This window comes from Saccopteryx leptura, chromosome 4 (genome assembly GCF_036850995.1).
Source record: "Saccopteryx leptura isolate mSacLep1 chromosome 4, mSacLep1_pri_phased_curated, whole genome shotgun sequence".
In the NCBI taxonomy this organism is placed as follows: domain Eukaryota; kingdom Metazoa; phylum Chordata; class Mammalia; order Chiroptera; family Emballonuridae; genus Saccopteryx; species Saccopteryx leptura.
In genome coordinates, this window is record NC_089506.1 from 56,358,102 (window position 1) to 56,368,710 (window position 10,609).

Genomic DNA, 10,609 nt, shown 5'->3' on the forward strand with positions numbered 1-10,609 from the left:
ATATAAAACAGTACTGAAACAAATGAAAGAATGGGTTAACATTCAAAGACAATTAAGATTGAATATTGGAGGAAGAACTTACTCAGAAAATAAACTATTTTAAGAAAAATTATCTACAATCTCAGGGAAATTAGGAGAGCATGGAAGTTCTATGAAATAAGGATTCATGTGAAATATAAGAGTTATAGGCAAAGCTCAAGAAAGAAATGGGAGAGAAATATAAAATATGAAAATACTTAAAACTATTCGTTTTTAGGGAAGAAAGCAGAGAAATTGTTGCAACTAGCAGAAGCAAATGAACCGCAATGAACACTACCAAACAAGTAAGTGGTGTGGGAAGTAGGCTAGATAAGATCATACATACTGCAGAAACTATTTAGGAGCAAAACTGACGAGAGAAAATGATAGGTATGAAGAAATGGCTATCAACACACTCAGTAAATAGAGAATTAGGGTTTCTCAGGAAGAGAACTCAACAATTGGATTACAAAAATATTTAGGGAAGTATAGAAAATTTTTCTTAAAAAATAATTTGAATATGCATATTTTTTCATTTATTGTTTTATCAGAAATCAGTACAAAATTTGAAGGTTGAAACAATTGCAACTGCTTAAAAAAAAAAAAACAAATAAAAAAAAATCTCATTTCCTTGTTCTGGCTCAAGGAATGTCTTTTGGTAGCTGAAGTTAGAACAGCTAGAGTGGGCTGGGCAGCTCTCTCTGTCTTCATGGGAGAACTTTGGGGCCCTTCCTGTGGCTCTCCACACAGCATCAGGGCCTCAGGACATGGACCACTTAACCCGGGATGGAACACTTCTAAGAGTTAATATTTTAAGAAAACAAAGTAGATATGCATAACTTTTTATCACTTGTACTTAAAAGTCACTTCGAATCACATTTCCCATAGTTATTAGCTCACCAACATTCCAGATAAAGGACAATACAACCCACGTCTTTACAAGTGACACTGTCAAATTATAGGAAGAGCATATGGGTTAGATGATATTATTGTGGTGATTTTGAAAACAGCACCTGTCTACATATTGAAAGAGGTTACTGTAAGTATTATAAGAACTAATGAAGAATTAATAGAGAATAGTAGACAGGTATATAACGTGGTAACAAATTTAAACTTTAAGGAAAGAATACTATCATTCTGGGAAAAGAAGGAGTCACATGTGAAGGGAAATTCAGGCTGATCTGAGATTTCCACACAATGATGTTGAAGAACAGGAAACTTTGGAGCACTTTCTTTGAAGTTATAAGGAGAAAAGACTTTTCCCCAATAACTTATACCTAGTCTATACACACGTTTTATTTATGAAAATGACAGGAAAAAATTTAAAAATATATAAAGGCTCAGAGTATAAATTGTTTATTCACCATTATCAAAAATCACCCTAAAAAACAAACCTAACCACATTAAAAATAGAATAAAATTTCAAAATAAAAAAATCATATTTGAATACTAGAATATAAAATCAGCATTTTCTCTTATCTTATAGAAGTCATTCAAAAGCACTAAGGAAATTATAAGTAAGTTTGGTGAAACTGGAAAACAGCGAAAACCCCAGAACTCCAGATATAAAAAATAATAAATAAAGAAGGCAGGGTAGGAAGAAACTTTTGGAGATGATGACTATGTTTTTGATATTGAGTACAGTGATAGTTTCACAGATATGTAGTTTTCCTTAAACTCATAAAGTTGTATAAATTAAATATATTCAGCTTTTTGTAAGTCAAATATATCTCAATAAAATAGTTTTAAAAATATCTGGAAGAGTGAATTACAGCAGAATTCATGTAGTGGGGCAAAAGAAAAAAGGCAATAAACGATGATGTAGCAATGGCATCAGAGAGCTACAGATGTGAGAAAGAATCCAGCAAAAAAATATAGTATCAAAGATGAAGGTCACACCAAGGATAAATCCAAGTTCTTCATTTTCAATAGCGGATACAGCAATACACCTGGCATAAGTTTTACTTGACTCAGTTGGTTCTAGGAAGCAGAATTGAGACTAAATGAGCAATCCTATGGACAATCCATATGTGCAAGCAATACTGTTTGTTGCAGTATAGGAAGAGACATAGAATTAAAATTGTAAGACCCCTGAAAGCTAACATAAGAGAGAACCTAGATGACCTTGGTTACAGTGATGACTTTTTAGATTTGACACCATAGGCATGATTCATGAAAATGTAATTTATAAATGGTATTTATTAAAACTTAAAATGTCAACAGAACGAGAAAACAAGCTGCAGACTGGGAGAAAATATTGTCAAAAGACAATTCTGACTTTTATCTAAAATCTACCAAGAACTCTTAAAACTCAACAATAAGGAAAACAAATAACCTAAAATAAAAAAAAAATGGATTAAAGATCAGCACAGATACTTCACCAAAGAAGATATAGCGGTGCCATATAAGCATATGAAATGATGGTTCACATTATATTTTCTAAGGGGAATGCAATTTAAAACAACTAAATATCACTACAAACATTTTAGATGGCCAAAATTTGTAACGATGACAAAAACAAATGCCAGCTAGGAAGGAGAGCAGCGGGAACTCTCATTCACTGCTTATGGGTATGCCAAGCGGTACAGCCACTTTGGAAGAATGGTTGGCAGTTTCTTTCACAATGAAACATACTCTTACCACACTATCCAGCAATTGCATTCTGTGATACTTACTAAACAGAGTTGAAAACTTATGCACACAAATGTACAAAAGCTTTATTAATAATGGCCAAAACTTGGAATCAATCAAGATGTCCTTCAGTAGGTGAATTGATACATAAACCTTAGTACATGCAGATAATGGAGCATTATTCAGTGCTAAAAATATATGAGCTATAAGCAGAAAAAGACAGGGAGGAACTTTCAAGTCATATTACTAAGTAAAAATAAAACCGATCAGAAAGGCTACAAACTGTGTGATTCCAATTATATGACATTCTAGAAAAGGCAGAACTATGGAAACAATAAAAAGATCAATGGTTGGCAGTGGTGTAGAAACGAATGAATAAACCACAGAAGATTTTTAGGGCAGGGAAACTACTCTGTATAATATTATAATGATAGATATCTGTTATTTTGCATTTGTCCAAAACCCTAGAATGTATAACACCAAGAGTAGGCCCTAAGGTAAACCTGGGCTTTGGGTGATTATGATATGCCAACACAGATTTATCCTTGGTAAATAATACCATTCTGGTGAGTGATTTAGATAATAAGGGCAACCATGCATGTGTGGGGAAAAGGAGTATATGGGAAATCTTTGTATATTCCTCTCAATTTTCTCTGACCTGAAACTGCTCTTAAAAAAGCTTTTGATGGATAATTTGATAAAAAAGATGTGGTACATAAATACAATGAAATGTACTTAACCATAAGAAAAGTTAAGATATTTCTATTTGTGACAACATGGAGGGATCTTATGAGTATCATGTTAAGTGAAATGAGTCAGATGAAAAAGAACAAGAACCTATAATTTTACTCATATGTGGGAATATAATATAGAGAGCAACAAATGAGCGAACAAAACAAACAAAATCCTCATAACAGAGACAACAGTATGATGGTAACCAAAAGGGGAAGGAAGTAGAAGAAGACTGAAGAGGATAACAGGGGTCAAATATATAGTGACAAATGGAACCTGGACTTCGGTTGTTGGACACACAAAGAAATATATGGGTGCTGTATCACTGAACTGTACATAGAACTTATATAATCTTATTAATCAATGTAAGCCCAATAAATAAAAAAAGAACAGCAAAAAATTAAATAATAAAACAAAAACAGAGAAAAGTTATATTCAAAAAGAAAACTACAAACCAATCTCACTATGAATATGAAAATAAAATTTCAAAATAGTCATTGGCAAAATAATAATAATTATATACATTTGCAAAGTGGTATTTATTCCAGACATGATTGTTCCATAATGATTCAAATTAATCACATTAATAGATCTAAGAAGCATTATATCATCATTCCATTTTGAAAAAACATTTTTCAAAGTTTTATACCTATTCTTGATATGAACTCCTAAAATTATAATTGAAATAGAATAATATCCCAACATGATAAAATAAGCATCTCAAGCAAAAATCCTGGAACAATACTTGTTGAAAACCATTGAAAGCATCCCTGTACACATCAGGAAAAAGGCACATAGTGTACTACCACCACTATTAATTGAATAGTGGCAGGTTATGTATTTATTTATTTATATGTTTGTTTGTTTGTTTTAGTTAGCATATTTAGACAAGTGAAATAAATTACAAAGATTGGAAACAAAGAGGTTAAATTATCACTATTTGCCGATAATATGTTTTTATATTTGGAAAACTTGAAATTTTCAGTTAAAACCAATAGATATTTCAGTAAGGTGGTGAGGTAAAAAATAAATATGCAGTAATCGATAGCCTCTACTGATACAAACAATACTACATGACATAACACAATGAAAGACCTTATTTATATAAACAACAATAAAAGATAGCATGTCTAGTTTTTACAGTTGCTATAACAAATTATCACAAACCTAGTGATTTAAAACAACACATGTTTATTATCTCAGTTCTGAATGTCAGGAGTCCAGAATGATTCAAATGAGCTAAAATCAAAGGATCAGCTGGCCTGCATTCCTTTGGGCTGCTCTAAGGGAAAACACATTCCTTGCCCTTTATAGCTGTTAGAGACTGCTCACATTCCTTGGCTCAGGGTCCTTTTCCTCCACCTTCAGTACCACTTAGGCCAAGTTCTTTTCACACAGCTAGCTCTTTGATTCTTCCTCCTTATTTTCCTTCTCTCACGGATAAAGGAAACTGTGATTATATTGGGCTCTACTGAATATTCTGGGATCATTTCAACATCTCTACATTAGCTGATTAGAAATCTTAATTCTATCTGCAACCTTTACTCACTTTTGCCATGTAATGTAACATATTGTATTTATAATTTCTGAACATTAGACTGTGGACATGTTTGGAATGGAGAAGGCAATTATTCTGCTTACCTCATCTAGCAATAAATTTAAAAATAAAAGTGCAATGTTTATTTTAAGAACATTTTGAGATGTTTCAGGGAGCCGCAAAAGAATGCTTGAATAAATTAAAACACGTACTCGTTGTTTGTATGGTTTTTTTGGATAGAAAAAAATAACATGGACACAGATGACAAAAACATCAAATTATATCTATTATCATTAAATTAATCTATAATTTAATGAAACCCAGATTAACAAAAAGCAAATTTAATAACTTTGGAAAGAGATTAGAAATAGTAAAAAAAAAACAAGCAAGTATAAATAGAAAAATTTTGTAAAAGAAGAATAAGGAAGTTTTAACCAGATGCTAAAGTATATTTCTAACCCTCAATAATTCAAACAGTATGATATCATTGATGAATAATCACATAAATACAACCACACAGAATTTCTAGAAGTAGTCCTAATTCATACAGGATTTACTCAGTGATAAAGATTATATATTTTAGACCATGTTGAAAGATTGTTTATTAAAACCAAATGGTGTTGGGGCATCTTGGTAGCCATTTGGACTTAAAAAAATATTTAATTCTCATAATTTATAAACATTACATTTCAAATGAATAAAAAATTGAAGATATAAATAAAACCAATACAGAAATTCATGGATAAATGTTATAATATTGAAACAAAAGTGGCTTTTCTATGACAGAAAACCCAGAAGTCATAAAAAATTATTAAAATTTTTAATTACTTAACCATAGTAACAAGAGCAATAAAAAATGGCAAAATTAATCATTAATTCAACATTTAAGATCTATAAAACTACCTATAATTCATAGGCAAAATTATAATTTCCTTCATATATGAAACATTTCTAAAAATTAAAAAGAATAAAGATGAACAAATAAATGTAAGATAGCAGAAGAAAAACAATTTGGATTTTAGATATGTGGAAAGAGTCTCAGCTAAACTCACTCATCATGAAAGAAATAAGAATAAATCTACAGTGAGATGCTATTTGTCACCTTTTGGGTCACCCACAAATCCAAAAGGTTAGTATTCTATGTGTGAGATTGAGGGGAACAGCCACACCTGTTTATTGCTTGTGAGAATGCAAATTGGTGAAATCTTTTGGCAGGGAGTAAGGGAGTGGAGGAGGAGTTAATGTCTATCAAAATAACATATCACATACCTTTAACACCCAACAGTCCTACCCTGACAATATATTCAATTATGTATACAGTAAAAAGATTATTCACTGTAATCTCTTTTTAATAGCAAAATATGACAAAAATTCTAAACATTTATCAACAGGGGGCTAGTTAATTAAATTGTGGTACATTAAACCATTAAACAAAAGATATTGTGCAGCTAGAATACATAATGTCAAAACTCTTTAGGTAGAGATATGGAAAGACCATAATACATTTTTAAATAAAAAAAGCAAGGAGTAGACCAATGTATATAATATTAAGGTATTACTTACTTAAGGAGAAAACAGAGAATGCATATGTAATACTAACACTTGCAAAGCACTTTTTATCCACTCTATTCAAAATCACTCTGTAAGGCAACTTATTGTCCTTCCTTTTGCAACACCATAAACAACACATTGGTATTATTTGCTGCTTCATCTTCAGTACCTACCACAGAACATGACATATAGGGTGCTCACTACATATTTGGTAAAGAACAAACAAACAAACAAACAAAACACCCCCACAAAAAACCCAAATAAAATATATTCTTTTTAAAAAAGAAAAAACTAAAGCTCTAGTAAATGAAGTAACTTGATCCACATCACACAACCAATTAGTGAAAGAATCTCATTTCTGGATATAACAGCGTTGAAAGTATATACACTTACTCATTTTCACAAACTCATCCCATCAGTTATCTGTGAAGACACAAACTGGCTGGAAGGGTATTGGGAACACAGGTAAAGGTGAGATTGCTTCTATGTGCTCTTTTATACTTTTAGAAGTTGTAAAATAGGTGACTGTGTTATATATTCATAAAAGTATATTAAACATAAAACTCAGGAATAATAATGCTGACATATAAAACATCAGAGGCAAGCACAAAATACCTTGAAAATTTAAATAAACACTTAAATAAAGGTGGTTAATAACTGTTACAAAAGAGAAATTCTTTCAAAATACATCTTAGGATACTCATTGAAAATAATAGACTGAGATAAAACCTTAAATACAACCACAAAAGCTGGAAATGAAAAGTCATAAGAAGAAAAACAGTATGATCATTATAGTTTCTAGGTCTCTCATTGAAGGGAGCCTCTCTGAACAGCTTTGGTGAAGAGAGTATGTTGCTACATAGACACCTATCTTACTTAAATGTATATAATTTCCATAGTGTTGAACATTATTAAAAATAATTTCTGCTCCTGTGGGCCATGAAAACAAAGTATAGCCAAAAAATGCAACTAAAAAAATTCCTACATTAGATGCACAATAACTCCATATGTGCTCATAACTAAATTCCGAACCTATTGATAAAATGTCCGAAATAACTAAGAGAAATTGCAATAATGGACAATAAAGATACAATCAGCAAATATAAATTAAAAGAAGGGAGAGTTCATAATATCAAAATTACACAAACTACAAATTTGGAAAAATTTAATTAAATGAGAACATGGACCTTAACAATAATGAGTTAAACAAGTTCTCAATGAGCCTTTATGTACCAACAGACATAACATCAGAATACCTGAAGAAAGCATTGTAGAACTAAAATGAGAAACAGATGGAAGAGCAACAGGATGGAGATAATTTAAGAGGTTACTTTTTTGTCCTTGAAATATCATGTATATAAAAGTTGTTTCTACATAAAAAGTTAAACAATACTCTAAAAGATTGATATAGTCTAGTCAAATAAAGAATGTATATACTCAGAGCTATAATCTGCAAAAAGAGAATTTCTTTTTAAATGGCCCATGGGGAATTTTACAAAAAAAAAATGTAATTACATATTAGCCAAAAAGAAATATTCATTTAATTTGAAAGGAGAAAATACTTCAGATCATATTCTGAAATCACAAACTAATAAAGTGAAAAATGAATGTCAAGCTTAGAAACAAAAAACTCAAAGCATTTGACATTTTAATATTGTTCTTTTTTAAATAACCCTCAAAGCAAAAGGAACAAAAAAACCTCACAATTTCAGGGTACTTATGAAATAAGGATAATAATATGGCTTAAATATTTTGAATGCCAACTAAAATAATAAAAATAATAAATAAGATACATGCTGTGAAAGAAACACAGAAAGAAAAAAATTAATGAGGATGAAAACATAAAAATGAATTATGTAACAAAATATAATTGCCAATGGCTTATTTTAGGGGAAAAAAAATTTGAACCACTCACTTGCCTGTAAATGGACAGAGGAAAGGAGAAAATGCAGCACAAACATAAAAACATTAGGATAAAAGAAAAACAAATATTAATGGTATTAGATATTCTAAAATAATATCCTCATCTTTCATCCAATTTCACGTTAATTGATAACCTAAATAAATAAATTATATTTTATTAAAATTAACCCATATAAAAAATAGGCCTAAAAACACAAAAATAAAAATAACCGGGGGTAAAAATTCACAAAGTTGTGTAACAGCTATATTTTTTAAAAAAATCACCTGGTTCTGAGGAAGACCGCACTGTGTCAATGTAGAAGCTACCAGGTGGAGGTTTTTCTTTTGATAACTGCTGCAGAAATGACGTCTTGGAAGCTGATTCTGCCAAGAAAGAGTAAAATCTTCCAATGCTTTGGAAAATAGGCACAACCATCGCGGAGGTTGTTTATACAAATGCAATAGTACTTGGAGCAGATGCAAAAAACTGAAGGGATGGTTGTTGCCGACAAGAAAGAACTGTTCAACAATAGCTTTATATCTCCTAACATTTATTGTTGTGGCGCTGGGGCAGCTGCAGACATAGATATGACAACCCAGCTCATTTCTTCCAACTTGGAGCACCACTCCCTCTCTACTGGCCACCTTCCCAGAGTTGTGATGACTAATTGGATGCTGAAATAGAGGCTTTTCAGCTATCACGGTTACACTGGTGCAGCCCTAGTTTTGGAGGGACATAAATGTCATTGAACCTCACCTCTTCAGTGACTGTCCTCATGAATCAACTGATAAGTTGCCTTATGTCACCATGGATTCTGGCTCCTTAGCAGCAATGGTTGTGTTTGAAGATAAGTTTAGGCCAGATATGGAGGAGGAGAAAGCCAAGAAGCTGGTGAGAGTGGCCACAGCAGCTGGCATCTTCAATGACTTGGGGTCTGGAAGTAATGACCTCTGTGTGATCAGCAAGAGCAAGCTGCATTTTCTCTGCTGTACTCAGTGTCCAAAAAGAAGGACACAAGATTGGGGTACTACAGGTGAGAGAAAAAAACCACTGCAGTCCTCACTGGAAAAAGTTTGTGCCTGGAAAATGAGATGCTGGAGGAAACAGTTCAAATGATGGACACTTCCTGAATGGTGTCAGCTGATGATGGTTGATGATGTAACTGCTCTAGAAAACAGGGGTGAAGAAACAATGAAGGCTGTTCCTCTATCTAAGACATTCATTCAGCTAGTGTTTGCTGAATGAAACCCAATAAAAACGAAAACAAACACACACACAAAACCAATCACCAGATTCAGATTATTGCATGTTTGAACTTCATCAACCCCATCATGGAACATCTAGTTTTCCTTTCAAATGAATAATTACAGCAAAAATACCACAAAGAAGGCCGCTCTCTATTTCTTGTTATGCAACCATGTGACCAACATACCAGTATTTAAGAAATATAGCAAACATGCAGGGTAAAGTCATACAGCTCAAGGTCTAAGGTCCTTCTCCCAGAATCTGAGCTCCAGCTCTGCTAGATCTCTGTGCTCTACCTTGGAACACAAAAAGGAGCAGAAGACCTATCCATCTGATACCTCAATAAAAGAATATAAACCTTAAGGAACCCAAAACAAACAAACAAAAAACAAGTAAACAACTAAAATAAAACTTTTATGCATAAAATAGAGTTTAATTAAATTTTTAATTAATATTTAAAAACCATCATTAGCTTTTCTATGCACAAATAAACATTAGTGAGAAATGTGATTTAATCCAGAAAATAATATAAACATGCAGCATATACAAACAAAGAAAAATAGAAATGCTGAGACACTGATATCAATATTGATGATCTCCAAGAATTGTTCAAGTCATAGGCATTGATCATAATCTCACTTGCCACATATGTTATCCAAAATGTGGGGCAAGCAGCATCTGATTGGATAAGGGACAGATGACATTGCAAGAGCCCAGAGGAGATAGAAGCTAGATCATCATTCTACACAGTGAATCCACAAAAGCCACATCTTCCCCACCCTTAGTCCTCCTTTTCAAATGACATCTAAGCTATAAGCTGGGTTTGGAGAATTTAAGACTGAGAAGTCTTGGTTATTGAATAAGTATTATTTCTCCCTATGAGAGCCTGAGAATGGAATACATGAACTGAGAGGTGCTCAAAATGGCCAAACCTGAAGGCAAACCTATTTCAAAAATGGCTTAGTTGCACAGCAGCTTGTACAGTTGTTTTA

General features: G+C 32.3%; 1 pseudogene; it reads left to right on the forward strand.

Moving 5' to 3' along the window:
- Positions 1-305: 305 nt before the first annotated feature.
- On the forward strand, positions 306-9,502 carry LOC136404155 (proteasome subunit beta type-7 pseudogene; annotated as a pseudogene).
- The last annotated feature ends 1,107 nt before the right edge of the window (positions 9,503-10,609 follow it).